Here is a 13079-nt window from a genome sequence, read left to right as displayed (position 1 = left end):
ATGGCTTAATGATGTGTTTCGTTCTTGCAATTAGGCGTCATTTAAAAATTAGTCCTGTAATCGCTAATCCTGGCAATTTACCCTTGCATTGTTTAATCATTTAAAATTTCGTCCTTTGACAACTTAATCACTGCCACGTCATCAAATTAGCAAAATGGCATGGGAATGGACAAAAATACCCTCGTCATCCATTCTTGAAATGACATTTTTACCCCTGTCTTCATCTTTTTCTCATAATAAAGACGAGGATATTTTTGTCCATTCCCATGCCATTTTGTTAATTTGATGACTTGGCAGTGATTAAGTTGGTCAAAGGACGAAATTTTAAATGATTAAACAATGCAAGGGTAAATTGTCAGGATTAGCGATTACAAGAACTAATTTTTAAATGACGCCTAATTGCAAGGATGAAACACATCATTAAGCCTAAAAACATTAGATTGTCAATAGCACAATATTGCTTAGACATATTGCTTGGGTTTGGAGCCTCTGGAATTATATAATCCAAAATTCACTTTTTCGTCTTTTGGCAGGCTTAGTAACAATTTCTTAAAAAAATTACATATTCTTCATCTTCCCAATTGATACCTTTTATCCCAATTGATACCTTTTACTGATGGATATTCACATATAATTTGTTTCCGAGCATTCCTCTTAAATCAATGGTGTTTAAACGCCCTCAAATCTTTTATATAGTGTACCCTTTTCATTTCCAATGGACCAGAATGGGTCATTGCTTAGTGGTATTGGCTTGGACTCTGAGATTGTGTTCCTCCTTAAGGTTTCAGGTTTGATTCTCTTTGGTACCAATTTGAGTGGCTAATTTAGCTTCTTCAAATAAAATAATTAATTTAGCTCTTGATTTCAATTACCCCTTAGTGAATTTCTACCGATTAATATTAGTTTCCTTGTTGCCCAGTTGGCTGAGATTTATATCAAGGAGATTGTGAAGTTGCATGGTGTTCCTTCGAGCATTGTATCAGATAGAGATCCAAGATTTACTTCTAGATTTTGGAAGAGTTTGCAAGAGGCTTTAGGTTCTAAGTTGAGATTGAGTTTGGCTTATCATCCGCAGACAGATGGTCAGTCGGAGAGGACGATTCAGTCACTAGAGGATTTGTTGAGAGTTTGTGTGCTTGAGCAAGGAGGAACTTGGGATAGTCATCTTCCGTTGATTGAGTTCACATACAATAATAGTTATCATTCTAGTATTGTAATGGCACCTTTTGAGGCTTTATATGGTCGGAGATGCAGAACTCCGTTGTGTTGGTTTGAGTCAGGAGAAAGAGTGGTCTTAGGACCAGAGATTGTTCAACAGACTATTGAGAAAGTTAAGATGATTAAAGAGAAAATGAAAGCGTCGTAGAGTCGACAAAAGAGTTATCATGATAAGCGCAGGAAAGATCTTGAATTTCAAGAAGGAAACCACATGTTTTTGAGAGTCACTCCTGTGACTGGTGTTGGAGGTGCTTTGAAGTCAAAGAAGTTGACTCCGAGATTTATAGGTCCGTATCAGATATCGGAAAGAGTTGGAATGGTGGCGTATCGAGTGGGATTACCACCGCATCTTTCGAATTTGCATGATGTTTTCCATGTGTCGCAACTTCGGAAGTATGTTCCGGATCCATCTCATGTGATCCAAAGTGATGATGTACAAGTTAGAGACAAACTTACGGTAGAGACTTTACCTGTGAGGATTGATGATCGGAAAGTGAAGACGTTGAGAGGCAAGGAAATACCCCTTGTTAGAGTCGTTTGGGATGGAGCGACTGGTGAAAGCTTGACGTGGAAGCTAGAGAGTAAGATGCTGGAGTCTTATCCAGAGTTGTTTGCTTGAGGTAAATTGTCGAGGACGAAAATCTTTTAAGTTGGGGAGAGTTGTAACGCCCACTTTTATTTAATTAATTATTTAATCGAGTCTAGACGAGTTATATTATATTTATATAATATATGTGTGATTTTTGATGATTTATGACAATTTAGATGATTTTAGATGAATTATGTGTTGTGATGATTTTTATGAGGATATGAGACTTATTTTATTGTTTAATAAAATAAGATTTGAAAATAAAATAAAATATTTAGTTAAGGGTTGTTTTGAGATTTTAGAGAGTTTTGGGGGAGAAAGTGAGATAAGATAAGATAAGATATTGGAAAGAGATATAAAAAGGAAGACCTAGGTTTTTAGAAAAGTTAGTACGTACGATCAAAACATTGGAAAAAGGAGGAAAAAGCCAAGAGAAGGGAGAATCACCATAGAGAGCTGCGATTTCTTCATACAAGGTAAGGGTGAGACTAATGATTCAATAGTATTAATCCTTACAATTCTGATGATCAAATTAACAAGTTAGGGTTGAATTAGAAAGTTTATGAAATTAGGGTTAATAGGTGATTTTGATGATCCAATGATGTTAGGTTGTTAGATTGATGCTTAGAACGTCCTTTGACCTTAGATTATGCTTAAGATGAATTCTGGAATCGAAATTAGGCTTTAAACCATGAGATTAGATGAATTTTCGTGACAAACTGCTTTCTGCCCGAGCCTACATTCATCGCTCGGCCTCGCGAACGATGATCCTCGCCTCGCGAGGGATGAAGTTCATCGCTCGCCACGCGAGCCATTTCCCTTCGCCTCGCGAGTTACAAGTCGTAGCTCGCCGCAGCGAGCAACCTTACTCGCCATAGCAAGCATGACCAGAGAGCATGTTGAATTCTGTATTTTTGACTTTTGAGTTGAACCTTAGATGCTTTTGAGTGCCTAAAAATGTTTATTAAAGATTAGATGATGATTTAGAACGAGATTGAACCTGATTTAGCTTAGAACAACTTTAGTTGGAATTCTGGCTTGTAATCACCATGGCGAGTAGATGCTCTCGCCTCGCGAGCACTTCCAGAACTGAATGCAAGTTAGGATGTTGCGATCTGTTTCGCATAAATTGATTAGGGATGGACCCTTCAGTAGTAATCTGACCTATTTAAGATGTTAACTGAAATCTGTGAAGCTGTTTAACTGCTAAGTTGATTATAATGTGATTTAATGATTAAATGTATTACTTGAAATATTATTGAATGATCAAGATGTTGTTGAAATGAATTGATATTATGAAATTATGTTGTTGTTGTGATCTACCTATGTTGCTATTGTTATTTAACTAAGTTGCATGAGTCATTATAAGATGAATAAGATGATGTTGAACATCCAAATTATTGGATATGTATATGAGATGATGATTAAGATGTTTTAGATGATTGAGTCCATGCATTAGCATACATTTGTTGGGGGCTCATGCCCTGGAGCTTTGTACTCACCATGATGGAGCATTTGCTCAAAATAATGTTGGGGGCTTATGCCCTGAAAGTATATTAATACTATAATGTTGGAGGTTCATGCCCTGAATTGGTACCACATGCATATAAGAGGTTTAAGTTGCATTGTCGCATTGTCGAGTCAAATGATGTTAAGATGTTATGTTATTTGAATAAAGTGATTACTTGATATTTTATTATCAAAGATGTTATGATGTTTAAGATGTTTATGTTGTTAATCACGATTGTTGAATTATATTAATTGATATTATTGTTTTGTGAAATCTCACCCCTTCTGCTTGGAAATGTTGCTCTTCGTATGAGTAACTTGCAGGTGATCGAGCGTAGATTGCAGTTGTGCTGTCGTGAGTGGCCTTCACTGAGTCCTAGGTTGCTCTGATACGTAACGGGATGGGGTTTATGATATGCATGCTTCATTCTTTTACGTGTTCATTTATGATGTTGAACTGAATTTATTTGAGATATTATGATGGGGCCTACGTGCCAAGATAATTTATGATTTTTGAATTTAATTCCGCTGCAGTTTTGTCGATGAAGGATAAATTATTATTTATCTATGTTTTAAGATTTTTAAGAATGCGATATCTCGTTTCATGATGTTTTACTCTGATAATTGTATGAAATTTTTATGTTGGGAAAACGGGGTGTTACAAGTGCAGTTTTTACGAAAATTCATCCTTTCTCATGGTTTTAAGCCTAACATTGATTCCAGAATTCATCCTACACATTATCTAAGGTCTAGGAACAGTTTCTACATCAATCTAACAACTTTTCACCGTTTAATCATGAATTCACTCAATTTGACCTAATTTTCAATTCCTCTTAAATTCATCCTAATTCATGCTAAATACAACCATTGGTTCATAAACTTAATAGAATTGCAAAGTTAGTCTCACCCTTACCTTGTTTGAAGAAAATCGCAGCCCTAGGTCTTCTCCCTCTTCTCTTGGCTTTTTCTCCCTTTTTCTCCAAAACTGATCGTACGTACTGTTTTTTCTAAAACTAGGTTTCCCTTTTATACCTCCTCCAATTATCTTATCTTATCTCTCTTTCTCCCCCAAAACTCTCTAAAATATCAAAACAGCCCCTAAACTCAATATTTATTTTATTTTCAAATCTTATTTTATTAAACAATAAAATAAGTCACAACTCCTCATAAAATTATATAAACCACCTCAATCATAATAAATCATATAAATCACTCATATATTATATAAATATAATATAAACTCATCTAAAATAACTCTAGACTCAATTAAATAATTAGTTAATTTGAAACGTGCGTTACACTTTACATATGAAGGAATTTTGTTTTCAAGTTTTGAGGCAAGTTATTTGAAGATGAAAACCTAAAAATGACGAAGATCGAAGAATTTGGGCCCAGAAGCATAAGAGCATGCGCCTAAGGCATGTAATTTCATTACCATGCCCCTGGGGCATGCAAAAAGTGCCAAGGACATTTGCAAAGAGGCATATGTGCCCCAAGCACATGCCATGCGCCCCAAGCATCACAAAATGCGGGGGCGCAATCGTCATTTTATTCGTTTTTCTGGGTTTAGCCCGCGTTTTTAGCCCATACCCAGTTAGAAATCTCGACTATAAATACTAGCCTTCCTCGTTCATAATTTCCCGTTCGGAACTGTGACAGTTCAAGAGGAAGGCTACTTTGGAGCTTCGGGAGAGAGTCTATCTTCTCTTTGATTTTCTAGGTTAGAGTTTTAAGATGAACTTCTATATATTTTTGTTGGATATTTATTTAATTTAATATGTCGTTTATTTTATTTATTTATTCTTTTGTTCGTTATTAAGTATTATTATGAAGTAGTTTTATTTCTATGAGAGGTGCAACCGTAGATTAGGTACTTAGGTTGTGACAGGGCCTATTATTGCTATCACTAACTGGATTCTTATATCTTGATATTTATATCCCATTACTGATAACTATCTATCTAGGAAGTAAGTGATTATTAACTAGCCAAAGATACCATAAGAATTGTTGACCTTATATGTAGGTACCTAGTGGATGATACCCATTGGGTCGTGTGGTGCATTACCGAAGCTATGAATTAACTAGTTAGTAAATCTGGAAAAAGGCGCTTAGATGTCCGATTTAAAGCTATAACCTAATAGAACCATTCTCTTGAAACCCTTAGTAAGCTAAACGTAGATTAGGGCTGCCCGTTTGTATAACTACTAAGAAAGCGTAGAGAGTGTGCTATGAGTGTCCTAAGATCTATAGATGGGCAGATCTAAGGGAACCTTGGCCTCCATTTCAATTGGAAACACTGGAAACCCAATATAAAGTTTATGTTTCAATTAGGTACCTAGTGGATGATGCCCAGTGGGTGGTGCCTTACCTGAGTAGGAACTCCCAACGGCCTCATCACGTGCATAGTCTACCTAAGATAAATAAACGCGACATTTATATTACTTATTATCCAACAACATATATACAGAGGGGATTCGAAGAATCCTAACCACTACTTCATTTCTTGCAACCAAAACAAGTAAACTTGCTTTGTTGCAATCAGATAAAAATTGCAACCTAACTTTTATACCGTCAAACTTACAAAAATAAGTAACAAGAAATGTTCGGACGAAAGGACAATCCATGTGGATTCAAAACTCTACTTATCTCTTTATTACTTGATGAAACAATTGGTACACTTGCCATTAAATTAAACGAACACATTAATCGTGACATCAGGTTTTTGGCGCCGCTGACGGGGATTGTTAATATTTTTGACTGAACAATTGGAATTACTTATTTTTATTTATCTTTTCGCATTTTATTTTTTTGTTTTCAAAAATACCAACAAAAAAAAAATTCAAAAATACCAAAAATATTTAGTCCTAGTTGAGTCATTTTCATTTTTATTTTGAGTCTAGTTGAGTCTTCTTTTTTGTTTTTCCCATTTAGGAACTAACCCCATTCGTTTATGTTCATTATTATTTTATATTTTTATATTTTTTAGAGTCTTAGTTTAGGTTTTATTTTATTGTTCACATTTCATTTAGGGAGTCGTGGTAAAAATAACAAGTTGTTATAATATCTACATTAGATAGATAGAGTCTAGTTTAATTAGGGTTAATTATTTAGAGTAGTCATTTAAATTTTGCATTTAGGATTAGGATTAGCATTTAGTATTAGTAATAGAGTCTTAAGTTTTAATTAGTAGTGCCATTAGGTATTAACTTTAATAGTTAATTTAGATCGTGTCTGCATTTAGAAAACAATCGAGTCAGTTGAGTCTAAGTGAATAAAAGTTAAAAACTAAAATCAATTATAATTATAAATCAATTTTACATCGTAAGAAGTAGGTCTAAATCAAACTCTCCAATTGAAAACTTGTTGTCATAAAGTATTGTTGTATTAACTTCTTGAAGGTACCAAAATTAAATAAGAGGATCAACATGGCAAGAACTAAACGAACAACAAGAAAATCAACCGGGGGACGACTATTTGGAAACTTTAAGAAAGATCCACAAGAGGAGATCCGACAAGTCAACTTCATGGAAGAGGTTCGAAGCAAAGTCAAACATAAGAACACTTTCAGAAGGAGGGACATAGTTATGATCAAATCCCATGAGCTTTTCTACCCAGCTACTCTTGTACATAAGGCTTGGTATGGGCGTTTCGAAATAAACCGCATATGCAAGAACAATTGTGTTGAGATCAAGGACCAGACTAGATGGATGGCAAAGGTTCCAATCAAGGAAGTAATGCATCTGCGAGACTATATGACAGGCCTAGGTAGCTGGAGAAAAAAATTAGCTACTCAAGGGCCTAAACAAGACACTTAGACATATCCGTCAGGCTCGGGACGCTAAACACGCGCTGAATAGGAGGCAACCTATTTTGTCAAGCTAATGACTCAAAAGAAGCACTGAATAGGAGGCAACCTATTGACCGTCTAGACTCAGACGTTAAACAAGCGCTGAAAGGGAGGCAACCCATTATTTTTATTTTCCTCGTTTTTATTTTTGCTAAGCTAATATGATCTGACTAATCAATTTCTGTATTTTTTCTGTTGCTTAAACCCACTTTTAATCCCCTAAGTTTCAAGATGTAGCAATTTTGGCCCCCTTTTAAAAAGAATGGCAAAAGACACCCTTCATGTTTACTCCCTTTAGCAAAACCCCAATTTTGACTAAATCAATCCTATGTGTCACGCCACATAATTTTAAAAGTTGACAGCTGTGTATTTTTCAAATTTAAAAAGAAAAGAAAAATCCACGCGTGTAATTCATAATTAAAAAAATGAAAAACTGAAAGGGTAATTTGGAGAGGCACACGTGAGCTTCTTCTCCAAACCACACCACCACCACCCAACAACCATCACCTCCCTTTTCTTCTTCCATTTGGGTTCTTTCCACCACATCATAATCAAAAAACACAACCACATCCTTAAAATCAACAACATTAGCAAACCTAATCCATATTTTAAAAACCCAATCCAACTAGTGAAAAACCAAATCAACCCACATAATTTCTAAAAAATTAAACTAGTTTAGCATATCCTTAAACCAGTTCAAAATTGGTGTTTTCTTAAAGGAAGAACTCACTTTAGAACAAATTCACAAACTAATTTCGTTTCTCAAATCAAATCAATTTTTTCTTCAAATCGCGGTTCTCTCCTACAGTGTCAACCACCTTCACAAACTCATTTCAAATCCTTCATACCGTGTTAAATCGCCATGAACGCGATTCTCAGAAACGTGATTCTCATAAATGTGATTCAATAAGATCTGACCAAAACCGCGTTTCAAAATTGAGTGTAAAATTTGAGTACTAATTAACTTTATGTAAAATGATTGAGAAGGAGAACAAATCTCTGATCTAATTGGGTGTTTATTGGATTGATTGAATAATATTTCATGAAAAGAATAACAAGCAAGAAGAAGAAGAAGAATAAGAAAGGAGTGTTGGTTTTTGTTTGGTATGGATTTAAGATAATAGGGTTTTTGGAAAATTAATGGAAGATTGAATGAAGAAGATAAATGTTTGGTATGGATTGAAGGTGAAAGTTCAATGTTACCTTTCATGAAGATTCATGTGCCTGCCAATTTGTCCTTGATTTTTTCTTTTTTTTTTTTTATTTTGCAATTACACGCATGGATATTACTCTCCTTTTCAATTAAAAAAATTACACAGCTGGCGAGACACATAGGATTGACCAAGTCAAAATTGGGATTTTGCAAAAGAGACTAAACATGGGGGGTGTCTTTTGCCATTTTTTTAAAAGGGAGCCAAAATCGCTACATTATGAAACTTAGGGGGTCAAAAGTGGGTTTAAGCCTAAAATTTTATATCTTTTGCATTACATTTACAACCTTTCCTTTTATGCTTAAATTTGTTTTAGTCTTAGTTATTCATTTCAAAGCAGTTAAGGTACAGGCTAGTTTCATACATTCAAGAGCACAATTTCCTTCTTCCGCCAAATGAGGTAAATTTCTAGGGCTTGCTAGTAAAGGTACTTATAGGATCACCAACTCTTTTCTTAATAGCATAACTGGTGAGATTCAGAGCCAAATATTTCCATATCCATTCTAGGTTGTTAGATACATAAATATTTCCAATATACATATTATGAGTGTTCCATATGAATGCTATTTTTGCTTGAATTTATGGCCGTTCTTTACGGACGATCGATTAGGTTATTATACACACGAGGCAATTTCTTTTGGTATCTTGAGCCTTTCAAGCCACCCTTTTTAATATTCTTATTATCCATTGTAAAACCATTTTGAGCCTCCAGATGAAAGTTCTTTTCTTTATTAGTGATGAATTACGTCACAATCTGGCACTTTACATGAACCCTGTTTGATTTCACTTAGAGTTAGATAGGTATATTTTTGATGACTACACATGTTTTGAAACTAAGTTTGGGGTTGCTCTTTGGAATTAGCAACATATCATGTTTGGGGTGGGGTAATAGTAGAACATATTTGTCAGAAAAGAGAAAAAAGAAAAAATGTAGATGACCATGGATCTACACAAAAAATAATAATAATAATCAAGAGCCATAAAATGGTCTCTTAAAAAAAAAATATCTTCTTGTTAAAAATAAAAAGACAAATAGTTCTACTCTTTTACCCATTTTGATAGAACCAAGGAAGGAAGGATGGCGGTGCAGTAATGTTTTAGTAGGAATCCCTAGGTTAGTAAACTAACTCCAAGTTTCTTTGTTAACCTACTAATTTCCTAAATATATCCACCCTTAACCTAAGCCAAGTTATAACTCTCCAAGTCCTCCTAGTGTGTAAATAATCTGATTTTGACTGTCTGTTTAGAATTTCTTCATATTTATAGCAAGGTACAATCATGTGACGACTGGAGTGGGAAAATGTCGTGACCATCCCTATGTGCTTTAGAAGATACATACGTGTATCATGAAAAAGAGTATGGTTGTGAATAAAGGTTACTTTTACGAAGTTAGATCCACTTGAATGTATTGTGGTAAGCTAGTTGCTGATATGCTATAAATGTGATGGATGATGTCCTAAGCACAACACTCGGAAAGGTATGTTTTTCCTGAAAAAAATGCAAAGAATAAAATATGTTTTTCTTTCGTTACTTGAGGACAAGCAACAATTTAAGTTTTGGGTTGTGATGGTAGGTCATCTTACGTTATTCTTAACATGTTTTTTCAGTCATTTTCAAAAGTTTTTAGAAGAAAAGAGGAGGATTATTATAACGATTGCCTATGATTTCGGGATTTTCGTAATGTTTTCTATATTTGAGTTTGTAGTTCTATATTAATGTTTTCACGAAGAAATCATGCAAATTGGCAAATCAAGAGCAACTGAAAAATTGTCAAGACTTTGGGAAGACAAAGAATAAAGATTCAAGAGGCCTTAGGAGACTTTACATAGGAATGAATTTTGTTTCCAAGTTCCGAGGCAAGTTATTTGAAGACGAAAACCTAAAAACGACGAAGATTGAAGAATTTGGGCCCTTCACAAGAGCATGCTCCTAGGGCATGGAATTTCATTACCATGCGCCTAGGGCATGCAAAATGTGCCTAGGGAATTTTCAAAGGGGCATATGCGCCTCAAGCATATGCCATGCGCCCCAAGCATCTAAAAATGTTGGGGCACCATCGTCATTTTATTCGTTTTTTTAGGTTTAGTCTGCGTTTTTAGCCCAAAACCCAGTTAGAAATCTTCACTAGAAATACTAGCCTTCCTCATTCAAAATTTCTCGTTTAGAATTGTGGCAGTTCAAGTGGAAGGATACTTTGGAGCTTCGGGAGAGAGTTTATCTTCTCCTTGATTTTCTAGGGTATGTTTTTATCTTTAATAATTTGTTTTTAGTTACCATGTGTAACTAAATATTTTTAGGTTAGAGTTCTAAGATGGATCTCTGTATATTTTTGTTGGATATTTGTTTAATTTAATATGCTGTTTATTTCATTTTTTTTTTTGTTAGCTATTAAGTTTTATTTGGAAGTATCCTCTAAAAAAAAAAAGTTTTATTACGAAGACGTTTTATTTCTGTGAGAGGTGCAACCCTAGATTAAGTACTTAAATTATGATAGGGCCTAATATTTCAATCACTAACTTGATGCTTATATCTTGATATTTATATCCCTTTACTGATAATTATCTATCTAGGAAGTAAGTGATTATTAACTAGCCAAAGATAGCATAGGAATTGTTGACCCTAGACGTAGGTACCTAGTGGATGATACCCATTGGGTCTTGTGGTGCATTACCGAAACTAGGAATTAACTGGTTAATAATTAGGGAAACAAGAACCTAGCTGTCCGTTTTAAAGCTATAACCTAATATAACCATTCGCTTGAAACCCTTAGTAAGGTAGACGTAGATTAGGGTTGCCCGTTTGTAGAACTACTAAGAAAGCATAGAGAGAGAGTGTGCTATTAGTGTCCTAAGATTCATAGATGGGCATGTTGGAACAAAATATGCTTAACATTACCACCTTAAGTTTTGATGATAACATGATATTAAAAAGTCAAAATTATAAAGAAATGATTTTTTTAAATGGTGATTTAAAATTAGTATATATTATAAAAATATTGATTTATGCTAAAAAAAATTAAAGTGTGTCCTCTTGAGCTTAGCTCAGTTGGTAGGGACAATACATAATATATGCAAGGTACGGGGTTCGAATCCCGGCCACCACCAAAAAAAAAGATTAAAGTGTAGTGCATATTTAATTATAAAGGGAGCGGGTTGCAATTCAAACATCTCTTAAGGGAGGGGAGTATAAATTTTACTTTGCAAAGGAGGGAAGTGTATATTTTAACATAAGAGGGGAGGAGAGTCTAATTCAAGCTTTTCTTAGAAGGGGAATGTAATTTACTCTTATTATAATTATGCAAGGATTTTTTGTTTATTTAGGGAATGCAATGATGTTGTTATATGCAATATCTTTAATGACCAAATGAAGGTAAAAAAACGTGAATATGTTAATAAGAAACTTTAGAAATAATAGATAAAAGTACAAAAATTATTATGGAAAAATGCATTTAATTTTTTCAGATATCAACGACGTACATAGGCATCATGCATAATACATGAGGAAATCTCAGCTAAGTAAGACCTCAAAGAAACATATTATTAAAAAAATAAAAAATTGGGTAGACTATGCCAAAACCCAAGGAAACAAACAACTGCCTCATTAAAAACCTTAACAAGAAAATCTATTGAGATAAAACTTGATGAAGGAAAAAAGAGTGCAGCATACACATAAAATTAAATTTAAAAGCTAGATAAACATAATTTATATTTTTAAGTAAAGAAAAAAAGTAGAAATAATGTGATATCCCCTGGTTTCGATTGTGCAATTATGGCCCTTCATATGAACCTTCAATATACCACCCACAAAAACCATCAAAACACTTTGTATGGCAAGGACTAATCACCTTCGGACAGTTAGCGTCAGAAGTGCAAGGAATGGTAACTACGTTGCCAAATAAAGGGAAAAAAATGTTACTAAAATGTGATAAAATAGGGTGATAACAAATTTAGAAAAAATTAAAATGGTGTGAAAAATGCTTACGCATTCTAGTTTCAGTCCTCTCAAACGCCGCTTCACCAAAAAATAAAGAAAGAAAGATAATCAAAGAATAAACAAACAGAAGAAATTGAGCCATATGTTTCATCCTTTGAACGTACTAAAGAGATTTATTTTGATCCTTTTATAGTTAAAACCTGAATGTTTTGTTAATTTCAATTAAATAGTTATTTGCTCTTAGAAGTAACAAAAAGCAATTTAAAAAGAGTAATTAATTTTAAATATGTTGTGCGTGACCCTTCAGCTCACTCAATATATTATCTTTCATGCATTTCACATTAAACTTTTAAATATATAAATTTATGAAGATGAGTATCACCAAATAGAAAAAGTATAATTATCCACATAAATTTGAAATAATGTTGTTACCAAAAAATAATTCAACTTTATGATGAATGAAATTTATATAAATTTCATATCTTTAATAAAAAAATATTAATATAAATTCATATTATACATCTACTATTATTAAATATTATCATAATTTGAATAAGTAATATGTAACATCCTAAACAACTTTAAGTATTGACGACTTACCTACCAAACCAGCAAGAGTATTTTTCGTGTGTAGCTAAGATGCTAACACCCCTTATATATAAACACAAGGAAAATTACATAAAGAGAAAGGGAACCAAACACAAATTTTCTCAAAAGGAAATAAAATTAAACCTAGGGAGAAAACACCGTTAGTAATTCTTCCACCTCTCAG

General features: G+C 33.8%; 1 long non-coding RNA gene across 1 annotated transcript; it reads right to left on the bottom strand.

Annotated features, from left to right (window-relative positions):
- Positions 1 to 11795: 11795 nt before the first annotated feature.
- Positions 11796 to 12515, bottom strand: LOC25497150 (uncharacterized). The gene is made up of 2 exons (XR_003013036.2): positions 12356 to 12515; positions 11796 to 12256 (listed from the first exon to the last, which is right to left on the bottom strand). It is a non-coding gene; the product is annotated as an uncharacterized lncRNA (long non-coding RNA).
- Positions 12516 to 13079: the final 564 nt, after the last annotated feature.

Source organism: Medicago truncatula, chromosome 6 (genome assembly GCF_003473485.1).
Source record: "Medicago truncatula cultivar Jemalong A17 chromosome 6, MtrunA17r5.0-ANR, whole genome shotgun sequence".
NCBI classification, from domain to species: Eukaryota; Viridiplantae; Streptophyta; class Magnoliopsida; order Fabales; family Fabaceae; genus Medicago; species Medicago truncatula.
This window is presented reverse-complemented; position numbering and strand designations above follow the sequence as displayed.